The sequence below is a fragment of the Cyanistes caeruleus genome, chromosome 3 (assembly GCF_971803275.1).
Source record: "Cyanistes caeruleus chromosome 3, bCyaCae1.hap1.1, whole genome shotgun sequence".
In the NCBI taxonomy this organism is placed as follows: Eukaryota; Metazoa; Chordata; class Aves; order Passeriformes; family Paridae; genus Cyanistes; species Cyanistes caeruleus.
Window position 1 is genome coordinate 95,757,566 of NC_141703.1, and position 17,927 is coordinate 95,775,492.

Consider the following 17,927-nt stretch of genomic DNA (forward strand, 5'->3'; position numbering starts at 1 on the left):
TTATTTATATTCTTCACGGGTTAGGTGTCTATTGCCAGAATTTATGGCAAACATTTGAGATAAAGGTAGTTGTAGGTTTGACAACAAAAGTGATAAAGAAGCTGTGGAGGGCAATGAAAATTGATGGGGAGAGAGAGTGATGAACAGCAAAAGTACCGTTATGGTCAAGTGATGGGGCAGAAGGTGAAAGAGAAAGAGAAATGGGCTGTTTGCAGTAATTTGGATATCTTCAAACCACCTTGTTCAGCTGCCTGTGAACATCAGCTTACTTTATTTACTGTTGTACTTGTTGGTAATGTCACTGCAGTGGAATGAGATACCTGAACTGTCCATGCTCATGCCTTTTTGTTTGGGAGCTGCAATTTGTGTATTTTTTTCTCATTTTTACCAAGACTAAGAGAAAAATGCCCCCAATACTAACAAAGCAGGGGTGTAACTTCTAGGACAAAGACGTAAAAATTGCTATCTTTTAACAAAAACAGTACTTTTTTCTTTAATGCACTATCATATGTTCAAAAAATGGTCTTGTTTTCATGGACAAAAGAGGGAAAGAGTGGTTTTGGAAGTATGTTGTTGGATGGATGTGGGTTTCCCCTGGGAGCCAAGCTCACAGAGAGGACTTGCATGTCTATTATTTTAGCACTAAAAGGGTGCATGGGAATTGGTTTCTCATGCAGTTTATAAAAAAAAAAAAAATAAAAAATAAAAGGCAGTAAATGTTATGACCCCTTTACCTACATCATGCTTTTACTTGTGGCTGCCTCTGATGATAATGTGGTTACTTGTGGAGGCAGTTGGTCCTTGTCAGGCATAATGTAATCAAAATCCAACCGCTAATAAAAATGAAAGAAAAGGGTAAGAGAGGAAAATTTAGCAGCCTCTCACATCACTAGTGAAGTTTTGATGACTTAAAATGTCAAGAAGAGTGGATGCAGCATTTAGGGAGAGTTTTTTAAAAGCTTTTTTCTATCTCTGTAGCTTCTGTGACCCTACTACTTCTGCCTAATGCTGGTAGTTGGAACAAAAATATGAACTGTTTTCCCTTTTCTTTACCAGATATAAGTATGGAGAGAAAGCGAAAATACATGATTCTGGAAAGCAAACCAGTGGAACTTCAGAACAGGGAAGAACTCAATCTATTAATTTTGGGAAATTTGATAGCTGAAATTCTGTTCAACCCAAATCTCTGGATAGTGCCACAGCAAAAGTCTCCCTTTAGCTCATTTCACATTTTATTTTGTTTTGATTTAAAAATTGCCAGGGAGGTAGAAGGTGGACAGATGTGCTCTGTCAGACGTAGCGGGAGTGGGTTATGAAACTTCCACTAGTGCTCCTTGTCTGCTTCAGCATAAAGTCAGCCAGCAAATTGAAATCTTCTCCAACAAGGATTTAAATTAAATTGACTGCCTTTGCATTGGGTCAAAGCAGGAGCATTCATATAATCAATTAATGTGGCTCAGCTTTGGGGATGGCAATCTCCAGTTGAGACAATAATGAACAGATGGGGCTTGTAGCTTATTAAATTGCTACCTCCATGGCATCTGTGCCACGGACTAGAAAGCAGGTAGGGTCATGTTTTGCATAAATGTATTGCATGACCTTGGGGGAGTCTTTCAATTGCTTTCTGCCTCGGTTTCCCTTCTTCCAGAAAGCATTTACAGCAGTGCCTACTTAGGAAGATGATTCTCTCCCAGTGGCTAAGACCTACATTTGGAGTTGCTGACTGTAAAATAATATTGGTTGAGCTATTTTAATAATGCTGATGTAGAACCCCTTGTTTAGATGCAGCTACATGGGCAAAAATATAGCGTGGCTTTCTGCTGGATATCTACATTCTCTTTCAGAAGTGTTTTTGGTTTTTTTCCCCTATGGAAATGAGGGAGTGGCATTGCCTGAAGGATGTGCCAGAAGTGGATGTCAGCACACCCTGCTTCAAGCTCAGAAATGGCCAGAAGTGATGTGGATAGATGAGTGCCTTGCTAAAGCTGAGGCAGTAGATATTGCCAAGAGGAAGGGTGTATTAGCTGAAGTTTGGCTCTGTGGCCCCTCAGCTTATAGATGGGCTAGCAGAATCAGCCCCTGTCTTTGCCATGTGCTGTGGGAAGATGTATCATGGGTCTCAGTGAGAAGGGTTTGCTCATATAATCACACTTGAAAGCCTCTTCTAGCACAAAGCAGGCCTGAGCAGTTCTCTAACCCCGGCTGCAGTACGTTCCCAATCCCACTTGTCTCTTTTAGCTGCAATAATGTAATTGCTGCTATTAATAATAAACTGACAGGCTGTCTTTAAATAACTGTAAGGCTGATAGACTAGTGTCGGTTGGATGCTCCAAAGTTTGACTAACAGCAGGGAGAAATAGAACAGCTCCATTCTCAACTCTTCATGCAGAGAAAGAAAGGCTGGCACTGGGAAGAGGCAATGGAGGGATGACACGTGGCACTGCGACGCCTCAGGGACTTTCTGCTGAGCAGTTGCTGTGTGACTTGCCTGGTTTCTCTGGGAAAAGACAAGTTTTCATGCTGACAAGTGAAATTTCTGAGCTTTGAGAGAAGTTCTCTTGTCTCAAAGAAAGATTTTAGGTTCTTACGTAAATATGTGTGCAGCCGGTGGCCAGCAGAACCAGAGTGGAAGAAGAATCCAAATTTCAAGCTGCCCCTCCATTTGCCCTCCTTGGGTGAGCTGGGCTGGTGCTCCAGCAATGGGGCTGACTGCCTGCAGAGACATGCAGTAAGGTCCAAGGGATGCTGTAATCCTGCAGGATGTCTCTGGGAAGCTGGAGTTTAGCCCAGGCCCCTCAGCACCTGCTACCAGCATGGTTTATTTGTGTTGGTTTTACCTGTTTTATCCATAAAGGGAGCATCTTGAAAGAGGACTTAGGCAGAAGGATGGGACTGTAGGATCACTGAAGGCAGTATCAGGGCAAGGACACCAGCAGAGGCAGAGTGGAGGGCTGCCCGGGGAAAGATGATGGCACCTGTGTTTTGACACTCCATAGGACTCTGACAGGCAAAATCCACCCACTCAAGAGGGCTATTGTGAGGGGAGAGTATCCAAATCTGACACATATCCATGGCTGGGACCTAATATCTTGCTTTCAAAGCTTCAGCCAGGGATGGTGTACTTGTGCTGACTGGGTTTTGTAATAGAGACTCTGGCAGCATCAGCATGCGGATGCGCTGCTCTGATATTCAGCAGGCTCCCTGTCAAATGAGAGGGGACGAACAAGATAATGAGCCAAGGAGAGAGAAGTCTGGCATGGGTAAAAGCCGTAAAAGAGCTTGAATGTTATCTGTGTATTTTAACCCTAGTAGCTGAATTATTTTTTGGATGATCTAGCATGCTTATATGAGGACAAAATGGGTTTCTAGCCAGCGTGGGCATTTAAAGTAATTTTTGAATCCCTTTCAAAGCTTCATTAGTATCTGCAATTATGGGCAGCTACAGTGCACTTGACCCAGCGTGCTAGTGTCACCAGGCTAAGCTAAATGAATCAAAAAACTTTTTATTACAGTCTCTGACCCTGCTTTGGCTACAGGCATAGGGAATGGGTAGAAAAATCTTTTACCTGTACCAGGCAACCGAGTCCATGCATCTATGTAATATGTGTTCCTCTTAAAACCATTTTTGTTTGCTTATAAATGTATTTAATACTTAATTGAGGTTATGGAATTTTTGTTGTATTTAAAATGTTAAATAAAATGATGGTTTCCAGTGATGAGAATAATTAAGCATGCAGGATATAATGAAACTTGATAGAGACTCAGCTGCTGTCCCCCCTATTAGTGTGCACAGCTGTGCATGTGTGTCAGCATTTGCAGGTTAAAGAAGCAATTAATCTGAGCAGGGTGAACGTGAAACTCTTACTTAAGCACACAGACAGATTGTGAACCTCAGTCCCTGACTTTTTTTGTTAAGGTTGCAACTCAAATTGCAACCAGCTAAGTAAGTCTGTTCTTCTCAAATCCCACGATTCTAATCAAATATGAGGGGTGATACTGGTGAATGATGTCCTGGTGGCATAAATCCACATTGCCAGCAATTTACGTACATAGTGTTAACTGACACAGTGATTCATATCTGCTATGATTAAGAGCTGAATGGCTTTGTAGATATTGATACAGTTTCTGTGGGGTTAGATTATTAAAACAAAATGTCAAGGAGTAACATTTGATATATTTGCTCATGAACAGGCCTTGTGTGCTTGGGCAAGCTCCTGAGGGCTCTCAGGCATTTGGCACAAACAGCACTAATACTTACAGCAGTTGGTGCCCATTGCACTTTGTCAGGCTGTGAGATTTGCAGGGTGTGCTTGCAGGCTCCGTGCCTCCTGCTGGGCAAACACGAGCTGCCAGGGCCTTTGAACATCCTTGTGCTCTGCGTGAGGTGAGAAGGAAGAGAGACAGGGAGTTGTCTGTTTAATTTCATTTTGAGAATCATACAATAAAGATGGTGCTATTGATAATCTGCTGAATGTACTGACACTCAGAAAGAATGGAGAAAGTAGGTTAATAAATCACCCAATATCCACTTTAGTCTGCATTTCAATTTTCATTTCTCAGAAACGCAAATTGCAGCTGTTCTTTAAGTTGTTTGATCTATCCTCTCAAGAAGCCAATTTTGTTTTTAATTTCCTCTGATGAGACTCAGAAGATGCTGGATAAAATATGAGGTGAGGTATTTTATTTATTTATTTTTTTTGAGGCAGCCTTCTGTGTGTAACACATCATGGTTTCCTCCTTTGCTGCCAAGGAAAGTGCTCATGGCTTAAAGCATTCTTGATGGAAGAGTTGTCAATGAGAAGTGTAAAGCTCTAGCCTCCTCTGTAGTGGGGTTAAAGAAAATATAATCAGTAAAATGGGTGATCGAAGCAGGTGCAAGCCTTGAAATTAGTCAAAACATTTTGAAAGGGAAAGAAATAGTAAAAAGACCTGAGCAGCAAAGGTTTTAGTGGTGTATTTCTTTCTCCCAGCTAAGCTGCAGTTAGAGAAGTTCCAGGTCTAATTCCCAGTGCACTCCATAATAATAAAGGTATTTTATTAAAATATTAGCAGCTGGGAAGGAACTTTGCAAAATGCTGTAAGAAAAGCTCTTCTGCATAAATAGGATTATATGGAAGTTTTCAATATGGTAATTTAGTTGGGTATTTTTTTTTTCCCAGTTGCTATGGGACTTTAAAGCCAGGGATGTAAACAGAGAAATCAAATTTTTGAAACCAGCTGCTATATTACACATCACCAGCCATTGCTTTCATACAGACTGTCCTGTCTGCAATAATGATAAGGAACTAGAAAAGCAAAATTAAAATCTCTTTACATGACAAAAAAGGGCATTAATTATGTATTAATTAATAGCATACTACAGAAACCAAGGAGGAATTAAAGGAACCCGATAGCATATTCTATATTTTTTCCCCTTTTTGTGCAGAACTTAATGTGCAGAGCATTAAAATTATTATATAGGTTAGTAATAGAATAGAATTCACAGAAAGCCTGCATTTGACTTTTTTTTGTTTGTTAATTATCTGTACCAATAGTTCTTTCTAAGAATATGTTTACTTGAAACTGTCAGGATTTGAGGATGCATTTCTATTAATGGGTTCTGTTAATGGGTTGTCCAGGAACTATTTGTCTAGTCTTTTCCCTGTCCAGGCATCTTCCTGCTTTGGACTGGTGCTTGCCAGTAAAGAGACCTGCTGCTGTTTTCCCTCTCATATGGGAAGCTTGACATTTCCTTTAACAAGTGTTGTCTAAAATGGCCACTCAGGCTTCTTTCTGGACAAAACTCCCAACACATTTTTGGACAAGTCTCTTTTTGCATTGAAAGAATGTTTAAAGAGCTAAGACTGACAGTGTAGAAAGCCTTGGGGTTTTGTTTGGTCAAACAGTACTGCAGAGCCTAAATTCTGTCTGTGCCATGTGCCTTGTCCTCTCCAAACTCTGGATGGTGGGAAAGTCAGTGCCAGAGCCCAGAAAGAACCTGTTGCTCTATTATGCACTCTTTGCCAGTTCTTGCTATATTTCCTTTTTACACTTCTTTTCATATGCAGGCCAGCGAGACTGAAATTTCCAAACTCATTTTCAGAGGAGATGAGAGCGACCAATCTTCTTGTGCTCAGGTTGGAACATAAAATTTGCTGCTTTGACTTAGTTTCCCTGCAGACTAGCACAAATTATAGAGCAGAAGGTGAAAAGGAGGAGAAAAATATAAATGAGGTGAGGAAATGGAAACAAGCAAAGAGGACAGTGAAAGAGTGTGAAGAGAAAGGAGGAATGAGGAAATAAACTCAACTGTGCAGAGCAGATGAATGCCTTAGGAGGAGAATTAGTGAGGAAAATGAGTCTGTTGTGATTTTTTTGTTACTACTACTGGGAAGGCTCCAGAAATGACCTAACGATGGATGCTGTAAAACAAGCTATTTCTTGAAGGGAAGTATGCACTACTTGTTTTAGCATACGTTCATGGAGAGCTGCAGATAACCACTGGAAATAAGGTAATGCTTTTCTAGCTGCTGGATGTACCTAATCATCCTCTCTCATCAGTCTTGTATCTTTTTTAAACAGATTTGCCCTCTGAAGTGCCTGGAGTGGGGTAATTTAAATTTCCAGGCAAAGTGGTAATTAAATTTCCAGGTAATTAAATTTCCAGGCAAAGTGAAGGCTGCAAGGAAAGGGAGAAAAGTGAGATGCTTACCTCCTTGCAATCAGTGGGACTCGCCTGTTTTCCCAGAGGAAGCCTGGTGTGGCACTTACCCTAAACCAGGTTTACTAGGCTGGCAAATTGACTACAGGACTACCCACAGCAATACTTACCTGTGCCTACTTTGCCATGAAGTCTTTTGTGTTATGCGTGGCAGAAATTTGCACAAAGCTCTTGAGTAAGCCTGGTTAGCTCAAATAATTTGATTTTGTGGTCAGGTTATCCAGCCAGTCTTCCAGAGCTTAGGGTTTGATTCTGAGATTGTTTCACTGTAATAGGGAGTGACCTGGGAGCAAGTTGTGGGGAGGTAAGGCTTCAGATGCAGAATTCGTGATGTTTGACCCTATAACTCTGCGCTCAGTTGAGTCATATTCTGTTGATAACAGAAAGGATAAATATATTTAAATGCAGTCATGGCAGTTTTGAGGCCAGAATGGCCATGGGTCTGGCATGGGGTCAAGCATTTTAAGTTGCATTTAATCAGTCAAGAATATGGATCCAGGGTGTGACTTTTCATACAGTGACAACTGTTCACTGGCAGCAAAAGCCAGGAGGGATAAAGAGGCAGAATATGTCAGCAAGTTGTCTGGTTAACCAAAATAGAGCATGGGGGGTTTGATGTGGGTGGGAAAAAAATGGAACTCCATGCCCCAAAAGTTGGAACAACTGCTGCAGAAAGTTTTGTAACAAGTGCCACAGGAAGCAGGGCATTGTGTCTCCCCGTTTCGTTCCTCGCTTCCCTACTGGGAGTGCCAATTAGATCCAGCTCTGATGGTGGCTTTTTGACACTTTTGCTCACTGGGAAATGGACTCACGCTAGTATTTCATTGCATTTAGGCTTTTAAAGAACATCAGAGAGAAATGACTTTCAGCTACTCTGTCTGAACTGGATGTTAGCCAAGACTCCACACAGAAATGGAGAGAAGGTCTTGGTTTGACATGACTATTCCCTAGTGTGTCACAAGCTTTCTGCAGATGTGCTGGGTACCCTCAGTTATCTGTATCTAGTAGGAGTGTGTGCACCTCTGATTATTTTAGGTGCTATTGCTGCACTATTAGCATTCACAGGCAAAACCTATTAGAGGGGAAGGGATTTGAGATTTTATGTGAAAAGAGTTTTGCATCCATGTCCCCCTGAAAATTAACTCAGTTCATGTGACTACCCCTAAACTTGTGAATTTGACCTCTGGTCCTCACAAAAATAATGCTGCAAGTGAGACTTCATTCCAGTTGTCTTTTCCAGACATCAGCTGAGGCTTTACATAACTATCATGAACCTATTTGTATTTGCTATGTCTGTGTATTCGTGTTTTACATTTTATGTGCTTTCTGAATGTTGTAATTGCTGAGATATACTATAGATAACCTCAGGATGGGATGATCTTCATAGAAACAGAATGGTTTGGGAAAGGGACCTTAATGATCATCTGGTTCCCTCTCCCTGCTCTGGGCACCTTTCTCTACACCAGGTTGCTCAAAGTCCCATCCAACCTGGCCTTGAACTCAGGGGAGTTTTTCTTAAAGATACACCCCCAGAGTTTTCTAGTTGCTTATTTAGCTATTTTTCTTGTATAATTTAAATGTTTCCTCTTGTTTGATCTCCTGCAGACATGGAGAACCACAAGTTCCCTTTCTTCTTCACCTTCATGAACTCAAAGCTGCTGTTACTTCTCCTTCCTCTATCAGTAAGTGTTTTCTTTCTCAGGGGAAACAGCTTGTGACCTGCAATTGGAGGATGTTTTTGAGGCCACTTGTGGTGCTCCTATGTTGTGCCCAGTTGGTCCCTATTTGCCTTCAAATCAATGCTTTCCAGCAGTATATAACAGCAGTCTGACAGAAGCTGAAGAAGGAAAAAAATTGACTGTGCTTATGTACCTTTCTATAATGTTCACCTCCCTTATGCCAGCCAGGCATCTTGGGCTCGTGCTGTCCTTGTGAGTGGCATGTGCCCCAGCCCACCCTGTGCCAAAATGTCACCCTGCAACTCCTGCACAGCTGACATACTCCTGCCTGCATCTCATTCTTTGTGTGTTTGGCCCCACTGTATCCTTCACCCTTTTGTCAGGATGGATCTGGACTTCCCTCTGCCACACTGCCATCCTGCTTGGGGGATGGTGTGTGGTGGCCATGCACCAAGGGCCATCTGTGCTTTGGGACAGCAGGGAGACAGTTGAATTTTTTCAGCTGATCTACATGTGTATATACACACGCTGGGCTGGTCTCAGAAATCCTGCGTTTATATGCAGACTCACTTCTACCAAATGAAGAGCCTCTTCTATTTACAGTTTTAGGATATGTGTGTATGAATTTCCCTCGTTGCTTGGCTTTCCTTTATTGACTGAGGAAAGTATATTAGTGATTTTATTTTATTTTATTTTAAATTCTAGTATTTTTCAAAAATTTCCAGCAGATATAATGGATCAGGCATAACAAGTGATGCCAGAGCAGGAGAGAGAAGAGTTGATGGAATGTTTGTGAAGAGAAAGGACTTAGATACATCTGTCTGTGTGCTGATTACCAGGGATTTGGGGACACAATAAATAATACTGCTATTTGCTTGGCTTATAAACACACACAGCTAAAATTTAAATTTCTCACCCTGTTACATCATTTTTTAAGTTATGCAGCTGTAGCAAATGAGCTAAAATGTTGCCTGTTGCAAAAGGGATGTAGCTCCAGCCTTGGCTGAAGGAGGGAGAGCTGTCCTTGGCAGTGGTTGTTTGCACCAGTGCCTCCACCCACAGCGTGTGGTGATACCCACCAAATAAAAAAGATAAAAATCTGTTCATGGGTTTACATGGTATCCTCCTGACTAGCTTTTGAGTCCTCCAGCTGCCATGGTACCTGAGCAGCCAGTGGAGCATATCTGTATCAGCTGCAACATGAACAGAAATGGGGTGCAAGCAGATATTCAGCCCCCACTCCCTTCCAGTGGGAAAGACACAGGTTTTGTCCGTGGGCTTGCCCATGGCTATGGGGATGTTACACTCCATGCCTGTCAAATAAATCCGTGTCCTCTCTGGAGCTGCTCATTTGGGTGTCTGCTTAGGAGGTGGCATCTTCTTGATGAGTAGGACTCCATGCCCAGTTATGTGCCACCCAAACCTTCCCACAGCACTATGGTTCTGGATCTGGGTTGGATTTCAGGTCTGGTCTGAGAAATAACATGAAATTACTATGGATGACTCATCTGTAGGGAAATTCTTCAGCCTTCTTGATCTCTTTAGAGCAGCCAAGTCTGAAAATTAGACATGAACTTTCCTAAAGCTTATTTTGGCTCTCATGAGGGCTGCAATAGAATGACAAGCAGCACGCTGCTTTCTTTATTGTTTCAGTTCAAGGACTATCTACAAAGAGTCAGAGTCTTGTGCTTAGCATTACACAAAATTATTCATTTCCTAGCTATACAGAAAAGTGATTGAATTGCAGATGATTAACATATGTTATGTTTTCTCTTCTAATGCCTTCCCGTCTTTTTGCGGTGCACCTTCGTAAATGGCATCAGAGCACTTTGCTTCCAAGGAGCTGTCTCCCTCAGAAACCTATTATCAAGGCTATTTCAGAAAAGTTGCACTTCCTTGGTACATCTGGTAGACTGGCTCCAGAATCCAAACACATAATTGCTGCAGCAACCTGACCTACGCCAGCCAATGTGTTCCAGCTCCTAGCTCTGTTCAAGGACTGTTATTTAAAGGACTCCTCTCCAGGGTAAAGGCAGGCTTTTTTTGCTCTGAGCAGTTTTGCTAGGACAAAGAACCCCTTAACAGCTTTCCTTTAGAGTTGCTTCAGTTTTTTATAAACAAATCTGGCTGCCACGCTTGATCATGATCAGCAGCATGGAGATTTTATCAGCCTGTGTCTGGCACACAGGTGCTACTGCTGATTAGCACACAGCTGAGATGGGCTGGGTACACCAAACTGGCACTTAAACTACCAAGTTCTTCTCTGTCTTGTTTTTGGCTTGTTTCAGAGACAAGTACAGTGGTGTTTTGTCCTGAGACTGAGGCAAAGACTAACGCAAGGCATTCAGCCCTGCTGAATTTTAGGAATTTTCTGTTGTTTTGCAACGTTAATTGCCTAATCATCAGAACAGCAAATGTCATCTCATATAAAAGAGTAGATGACAGAGCCAGAAGGGACTGTTGTGATCATTTTTTGTCTGACTTATAGCATCACACAGGCCAGAGGAATTTTTATATGAACTGGGACAAGGCTTCAAAGGAGACAAAAATCTGATCTTGATTTAATCACCAGATACAGAGAATCAGCCAGAATACTTGGTAAATTTTCTAGCAGCTAATTGCTGCCATTGTTAAACAACTAATTGCACTGCACTTCATTTCTCTTTTCTCCCCTTTCAAATTAGGTCATTTGACCTTGTTACACTCTTGTCTGATGAATTGACAATTACTTAAATTATGTTGTATTCCATGTCTTGGTCCCTAAAAAGTGCAATCAAGCTTCTCCCTTAACTTTGTCCTTGGTAAATTAACTACTAGACTCCAGAAGTCTCTAAGGGAAGTTATTTTGTTTTTTGTAATTATTATATATTTTTTTTTTCTCAGCTATTTATAGAAGTTCATCCAGTTCTGGGCTTCCCAGCACAAGAGAGATGGAGCTACTGGAACAAGTGCAGCCAAGAGCTGCAAAAATGCTGGAGCACCTTCCCTGTGAAGAAAGTCTGAGAAAGCTGGGACTCTTCATCTGAGAGAAGCAAAGGCTCAAGGGGGAACTTATCACTGTGTACATACACCTGAAGGGAGGGTGCAAAAGGACAGAACCACGATCTTCTCCGTGGTGCCCAGCGACAGGAGGCGATGGGCACAATTAGACACACAGCAGGTTCCCTCTGAACATCAGAAAACACATTTTTCCTGTGAGGATGACCAAACCTTGGCACAGTTTTCCCAGAGAGGTGGTGGAGTCTCCATCCTTGGGGATATTCAGAGTCTATCTGAACATGGTCCTCAGAAACTGCTATAGGTGACCCTGCTTGAGTGGGGCAGGGGGGAACCAGGTGAGATCCAGAGGTCCTTTTGAATCTATTCAGTGATTCAGAGTCTTTCTTACATGACAGACAGTGAGATTTAGCACAGGGTTCTGGAGAAGCATGAGAAAGAGTACCACACCAGATATAATAAATGAAGGAACGGAGAGGTGAGTTGACCCACAGAGGAAGGCAGTGTTGGAGCTAGGGTCTGTCCTGCTTTGCTAATCCTTGCTCTTGAAAATACACAGGTCTTTGTTTCTTCTTAGCGAAATAAGAACCACCTGTTTTAAGGATTTTGCTAGAGAATTTCAAAGTGTTTTATCTATTTATTTCGAAAGATTTACATGATGACTTACATGATGTCACCCAGCAGCTCAGACTCAGACCTGGCTACACACCTTGGCTTTTTAGGAAAGCAGAAGCAAAGATCCATCCATCCATCCCCTCTTGCTATCATGGAGGAGCAAACTTACTGAATAGCAAACTCCATTTGCAGAAGTACTTTTCAGCTGGGTTAAAACCAAGCTGGATGTGGAAAATTTCCTCCCAACTCAGAGAACAGTGGTGGAAAATAAAAAAAGAACCTTAAAGGGATTCAGGGTTCATATTTAACTGTGATACTTTTCTGTGCCTGTCAATTTATGGTGCTGCAGGTAACTTTTTAGCTAGGTCAGTGGTTTGTGTGTATCTAGTCAGATGAGTGGCAAAATTTTGCTCTGAATGGAATGCTTCAACAAAGCTCCATAGATTTATGCTGATATAAACCTCTTGGAAATTGTACTTTCTCGGCAGACCTAACAGAGGTTATGAACAGTACTTCTGAAATCAGCATTTAAATAACATTTCAAAACCACTAGAAACCTCATTATCCTGAATATATTGTTTTAGTGGTCATATAAGTAGTGGAAACACTGTGAAACAAATGTGCAGCTTGTAACCAAGGAAAAAACAACAGTACTGCCTAAACACTTTGTTGATAAACATCCAGTTAGCCACTAGGTACCTTTACAGATCAGTAAGTTTCATTCCCTGAAACTTTGTAAGGTAAGAGTAATCTAGATGTAAATATCCATTCCAAATGTGAATTTCTGAACTTGCCACAGGTCATGATAAATACAGTTTTTAACAATACAAGTGATGTCTTGCTGTTACCCAGGTTTATCTAGGAAAGTATAGCTAAACCTGTAATCATCATTAAACAGGATTGCATTTTCCATTTTAATTCTGGAAGTGTAATTCTCAGTCCCTACAGGAGTGCATGTCCTCATGTAAATGTGCATATGTTGCTTTGCTAAATTCCCCCTGACCATAGCTATGCCAATCTACTGGAAAACTAAAAATTAAGAGTTCTTTTAATGTGTGTTTTAAATGACTGTTGTCTGCCTATTATTCATGAAGAAAAGCAGATTGTGAGGGGCTGTAGTCTGGCCTGGGGTAGGGAAGGGACCTGTAGTCTCTCTTCCTCATGAGCCCTGTCCATCCTGGTGAGAGGTCAACCTGAACTCCGTGGTAGGAATGTGGCCATGTCCCTGAAAAGCCTCCAACATCTTCCTGTCTTCTCCCTGTGATGGCATTATACCATCTGTGGCATCTGCCACCTCTGTCCTGGAAGCACAGGAACACAAGGGCCTGGTGGAACTAATGATGCTATTTAGGGGTGTGCACCTCCACATCTGCTAGCTGCAGATGCTTGTTGGGTAGCATTGTGCAGGTGGCAGCGTGGGCAGGGTGGAAAGCTTGCCTCCACATGGCCACTGATCAGAGCAATGTGATCTTTTAAACAGGTGAAAACGTGGAGCTAGGGTAGGAAGGGGGCTGGGAATTGCATTGAGTTTGCTGAGGCACAGGTGCAATTTCTGTTCTCCCAGTGTGCCTTGTGTAGGTGCCAGGGGGCTGATGGGTTTTGCAGTGCTCTTGGTCAGTGAAGTACGTCACCTCTGGAGAAACAACCCCAGTGAGGCAGGGCTCCTCTGCCTGGGAAACCATGCCTGCACTGGGAGGTCCTACAGCCTGGGTTTTGGGGAGGTGTCTCCCATTTGTCCTGCTCACTTCTTTGGAAAGACATTTCCATATTTTGTAATTGACATTTTCTGTGCCATTTTCTTCTTTCTAGGGGTCAGATGGTGACTCCTAGCCTATCCCCTCCTACCTACCCCAGTGACTCTGTGGCATCAGGGTAAAGAGCTTTTGTGAGAAGTCATTCTTTAAAGTCAATGAGCTCCCACAGACCTGGAAAAAATATTTTGGTATTATTTGTTCCAGTTTTTATTTCTTTACCCTCACTCCTAGGTGTTTTATTAATTCTTTGGTTTTCCTGTCTCCTTTGCCAGCAGTTTCTGTAGGCTGCATTTTTGTTGTGTAGTTTTGGTTTTTTTGGGAGGGTTTTTTGTTTTTTTGTTGTTTTTTTTTTTTTCTCCTTCAGTGCAAAGCAGCATGATTCATTGTATTTCCTTCTTAGTGATCTCTCCTGGTTCCTCACCCCATGTTCTCCACTGATCAGACCCATTGGTGATTAGATGCTCAGCAGAAGTGATTTTGCAGCCTTTGACACCTTGCATCCCCTGCTGCCTGGATTTCAAAGAGGTAATCAGTCCCAGGGACCTGCCACTGACCCTTTGCTCTAGCTTTTGTCACTCACCTTTTACTGTCTCTTTTCTTAAAGAGCTTGAAGTATCTTGATTCTTCTGCAAGGGAAAAAAGGACACATGCACTGAAACCATAATGATTTTACCAGACGTTCACAGTACTTTCACCTGAAATGGTATCAGATAGTGTCTCTGTATCACATCTCTAATACCTTTTGAAATGAAATCTTTGGCTCCTATTCAGAGATCCCCCTTTTGTTCACTCAAAGCCAAGGGGACAGTCAGTGAGCTGGGGAGGTGGTTCAGGTCAGTACTGTCCCTTTTAACTCCTTGTGCACCACAGCAGCGAGCGTGGGGCGCCTCTGCCAGACAGGGATTCCCAAAGGACCTGGGTGCAGACAGTGAGGCTGTTCCCAGTGCTAGCTGTGAACAACTGAACACAGAGAGATGTGAGTACTCAGCCAAACTGATTTGGACATTAGGAGGAAACCTTTTTTCCCCTGGGTCTTACTGTTTAGTTTCTTGAACCGAAATTTCTGACCATGAGCAAGTCTGCTCTTGGAAGCAAGAGCAAGTCAGTCTAGCAGCATTTGTTGTGTGACTTACAGATAACATCTAGTGCCATAGAGACTGAGAAGATATTTATACATGTTTTTCACATTATGTTTGAATTGTTATGAACATTAATAAAGCAGCTAAGACTAAGGAAACATATTAGTGCTATTTAGAATATTTAAGTGGCCATGATTTCTCTAGAGATATAAAATTCTGCATCAAAAATCCTAAAGGCTACATTAAATCAATTGCAAACACAGAGAAAATTGACTTTTAAAAGTATGAAACCAAAAATTCCTATAACTCATCCCAAAGCCCCTTGATAAGTCTTTGATGAATATATCAGAAAAAAGCAAAAAAGGAGCTGGAAATTTATTTCCAAAGGCATAATGTGCTTATTTTAATTTTATTTTTTCTTCAATAAATGATAAATTTGAAATATTTCCTTTGGGTTTCACTGTAAATAATGAAGTAATAATGTTGTATTTATTTTTATTATTAAACATCTCAGAGAAAAACAACTTCTGGATTACCTCAAGTGCGCTGGCAACGTAAGTAGCAACAGACTTCCAGATGAAGAAGCCTATGTGGAACATGTAAAATGGTAAGCAAAACTTGTGTGCTGAGTCTTATGAAAAGTGTAAGAAAAGGAAATTCTGCAGCTTGGGTTCCAACATGCATGTTTACATTTAAATTTAAATGTGACCAGACTATTTTAAATTAATGTAGACTTTTTTTTTAATTTTCCTTTTTGTTAAAAATGTTTTATAAATTGTGGTATTTGTGCCTTCATTATTTGTAATTGTACCAGGAAAAAAATTGTATAAAAAACTGCAGATGTTGGATTTGCAGTAAATTAAACACTGTCGTGTTTTTGTTTTTCTGCCTGGTCACCTGGGTAGTAGTGCTATTCTCGTTCTTTAGTTGGATGAAAATCTTTATGAACTGGTGACTAGCTAACTGGAAGCTTCAGATAAATTCTCTTGTTTGAGATATCAATCTACATAGATCAGAGGAATACGTACGAGGCAGTGGTACAAGTGTAATAGTCTGTGCCGAATAAAATGGGAGTCAGAATCTAATGCATTTAGATAGATGTGATTTTGTTAAGACTCCTTTACCTACATTGAGAGTTTCTTGCAAAAGGTTTCTTGGCCTTTTTTTGTCATCTAGTGGTTTCATCAGATGTGTATGTAGAGAGTTTTATACAGTTTGCACTGCTAGATAATGATATGCCTAGTAATTAATCCTTAGCCACTTGCTCTTCTTTATTTGACTTTTTGTTTGCTTGTTTGTTTTCTTGTCGGGATATTTTGTTCAGTTGTATGTTTTCTAAAAAGGAGCTCTTCCTTACTCTAGAAATCCTTAGAAATGTAGAACCAAGGAAGCTGAGGTTGTGTTGCTCAGAGGTCAGCAAAGGCAAAGCAGTGCTCTTGCCCTTGGAATGGAGCAGCATTTTTGTTGCCTTATCTGTGTCCTGGCTCTGACTGAGGCTGTGGCTGGAATGTGGGTTAGTCCAGCTACTGTAATGTTGTGCCCAACCTTGGAAGAAACACTGCCATGAAATCTCTCTTGTGCAGTATCTTGGCTTCACGAGTCCTTGGTGAAAAATCAAATGGATTTTGTTCAAGTCTAATAGTGGGCAAGAAGGGCTGGTAATCTTAGCACAGATATCACAGCGGCACCTTCTGTAAATCAGGCAGAGTTTTGTCTGGGATTTCTGCTGTAAGAAACCCCCCCATTTTGCAGGGGTACAGGGAAGCTTATGGGAGAGTGTCTCCACAAAGGCACAACTGTGCTCACAGAGCTTCTGTTAACTCAGCTGCAATTAAGAGGAAGTTGAACTTGAATCAATGGATTGGGCTGTAGTCTAGTCATCTAAACTCCCTATCTTTCTCCTACGAACACTGTGGACATCTTTCTTAGCAAGTTTTTTAATCTTTCCATCTGCAGATGAAGTGTGGTAGTGTTTATATTCCTCTCCATGGTGTTCACCAAAAAACAAGCGGAGTCTTTGAGACAATGAGTATGTGGAAATGCTACAGCCTTCAGCCAAGGAGCAGAAATGGAAGGGATTTAATTCTGAGGTTTTAAACGTGGAAAATTTGGTCTACAAAATGAGAATGGCTTTTACTTCTTGTGACCTGGAGTTCATACCATTCTGAAGTAACATCAGGGGGTCTTGACAGAAAGGGCAAAATTATGTATTTAGTTTTGGGGGAAGCCATGTAATGTTTTATTCTTTGCATTTGTCAGTATTTATTTACAAATACCCAGTCTGCTTGCCCATAGAAGACCCTTCAACATCTCACTGCTGCAGGGCATGGTGGTCTCAAGATGCACCAGGCTTTTAAAACTAGTGGTGCAGCAAGCACTTGAAATTGTGAACTGCAAAGTATTTCCCAAGAAGCTCAGGAGGCTCCAGGCCCTGGTCCTGCAATGGTAACCTGGTACACACAGAGCCTGAGTTCCCTCTGGGAACTTCACAGCCTTGTCCATCATGCTCTGACACAGCCTGGGCAGCGTGGGTGTCTGGTCTGACAGCTGTCCTCAGAGGAGGAGAAAGCCATGTGCTTTCTCTGTGGAGCAGCAGCAAAATTTGGCCCAAGAGCAGAGCCAGGACTTAAAGCCACACCTCTGAAGCCACAGAGAGGTACTCTAATTGCTGTGTCTCTTGTTATTACACAACATCTGCTCTGTGCTTGTCAAAGATGTGATAAACATGAAGAGGCAGGAGAACAGAAAGGAAATATGTGGAGATATTTCTCAGGGTGTTTGAAGACCTGTGAAGGGACTTGAAATAAACAGCTTTTGTGCTTGCACACAGGCACAAATCCTGATGTTGCCTCAGGCTGAGCAGGAGGTGAGAACAGAGCTGTGTAATCCTGGTGGAAGGCAGAGCCCACAGCTGGAAGTCCCTAAGCACTGGGTGGTTTTGGGACAGGCACACAGTAATGTGTTGAAATATAAGCTGGATAATACAACAATTTGAGCTTGGCAGAGTTCAGATGGAAATGGAGAGAGAATTAGAAAAATCGTATAATCCTTTCCTCATACACAGCTTGACTCAAGGTAGATTTGGTGGAGCCCTCTAGCCAAC

At 41.7% G+C, this 17,927-nt stretch overlaps 1 long non-coding RNA gene across 4 annotated transcripts in view; it reads left to right on the plus strand.

Moving 5' to 3' along the window:
* Positions 1-17,927, plus strand: part of LOC111940189 (uncharacterized) — a 67,554-nt gene that overhangs the window by 11,777 nt on the left and 37,850 nt on the right. Inside the window, exons 4-9 of one of the 4 annotated variants that reach the window (XR_015285068.1) lie at positions 6,048-6,491; positions 10,203-10,405; positions 11,263-11,714; positions 13,801-13,933; positions 14,146-14,270; positions 15,339-15,431. This is a non-coding gene — a long non-coding RNA (uncharacterized LOC111940189). Of the gene's footprint in view, positions 1-1,056; positions 3,726-6,047; positions 6,492-8,305; positions 8,383-10,202; positions 10,406-11,262; positions 11,715-13,800; positions 13,934-14,145; positions 14,449-15,338; positions 15,432-17,927 lie in introns of those variants that run through there. The other 3 variants (XR_002869443.2, XR_015285066.1, XR_015285069.1) reach the window with 3 other exon arrangements.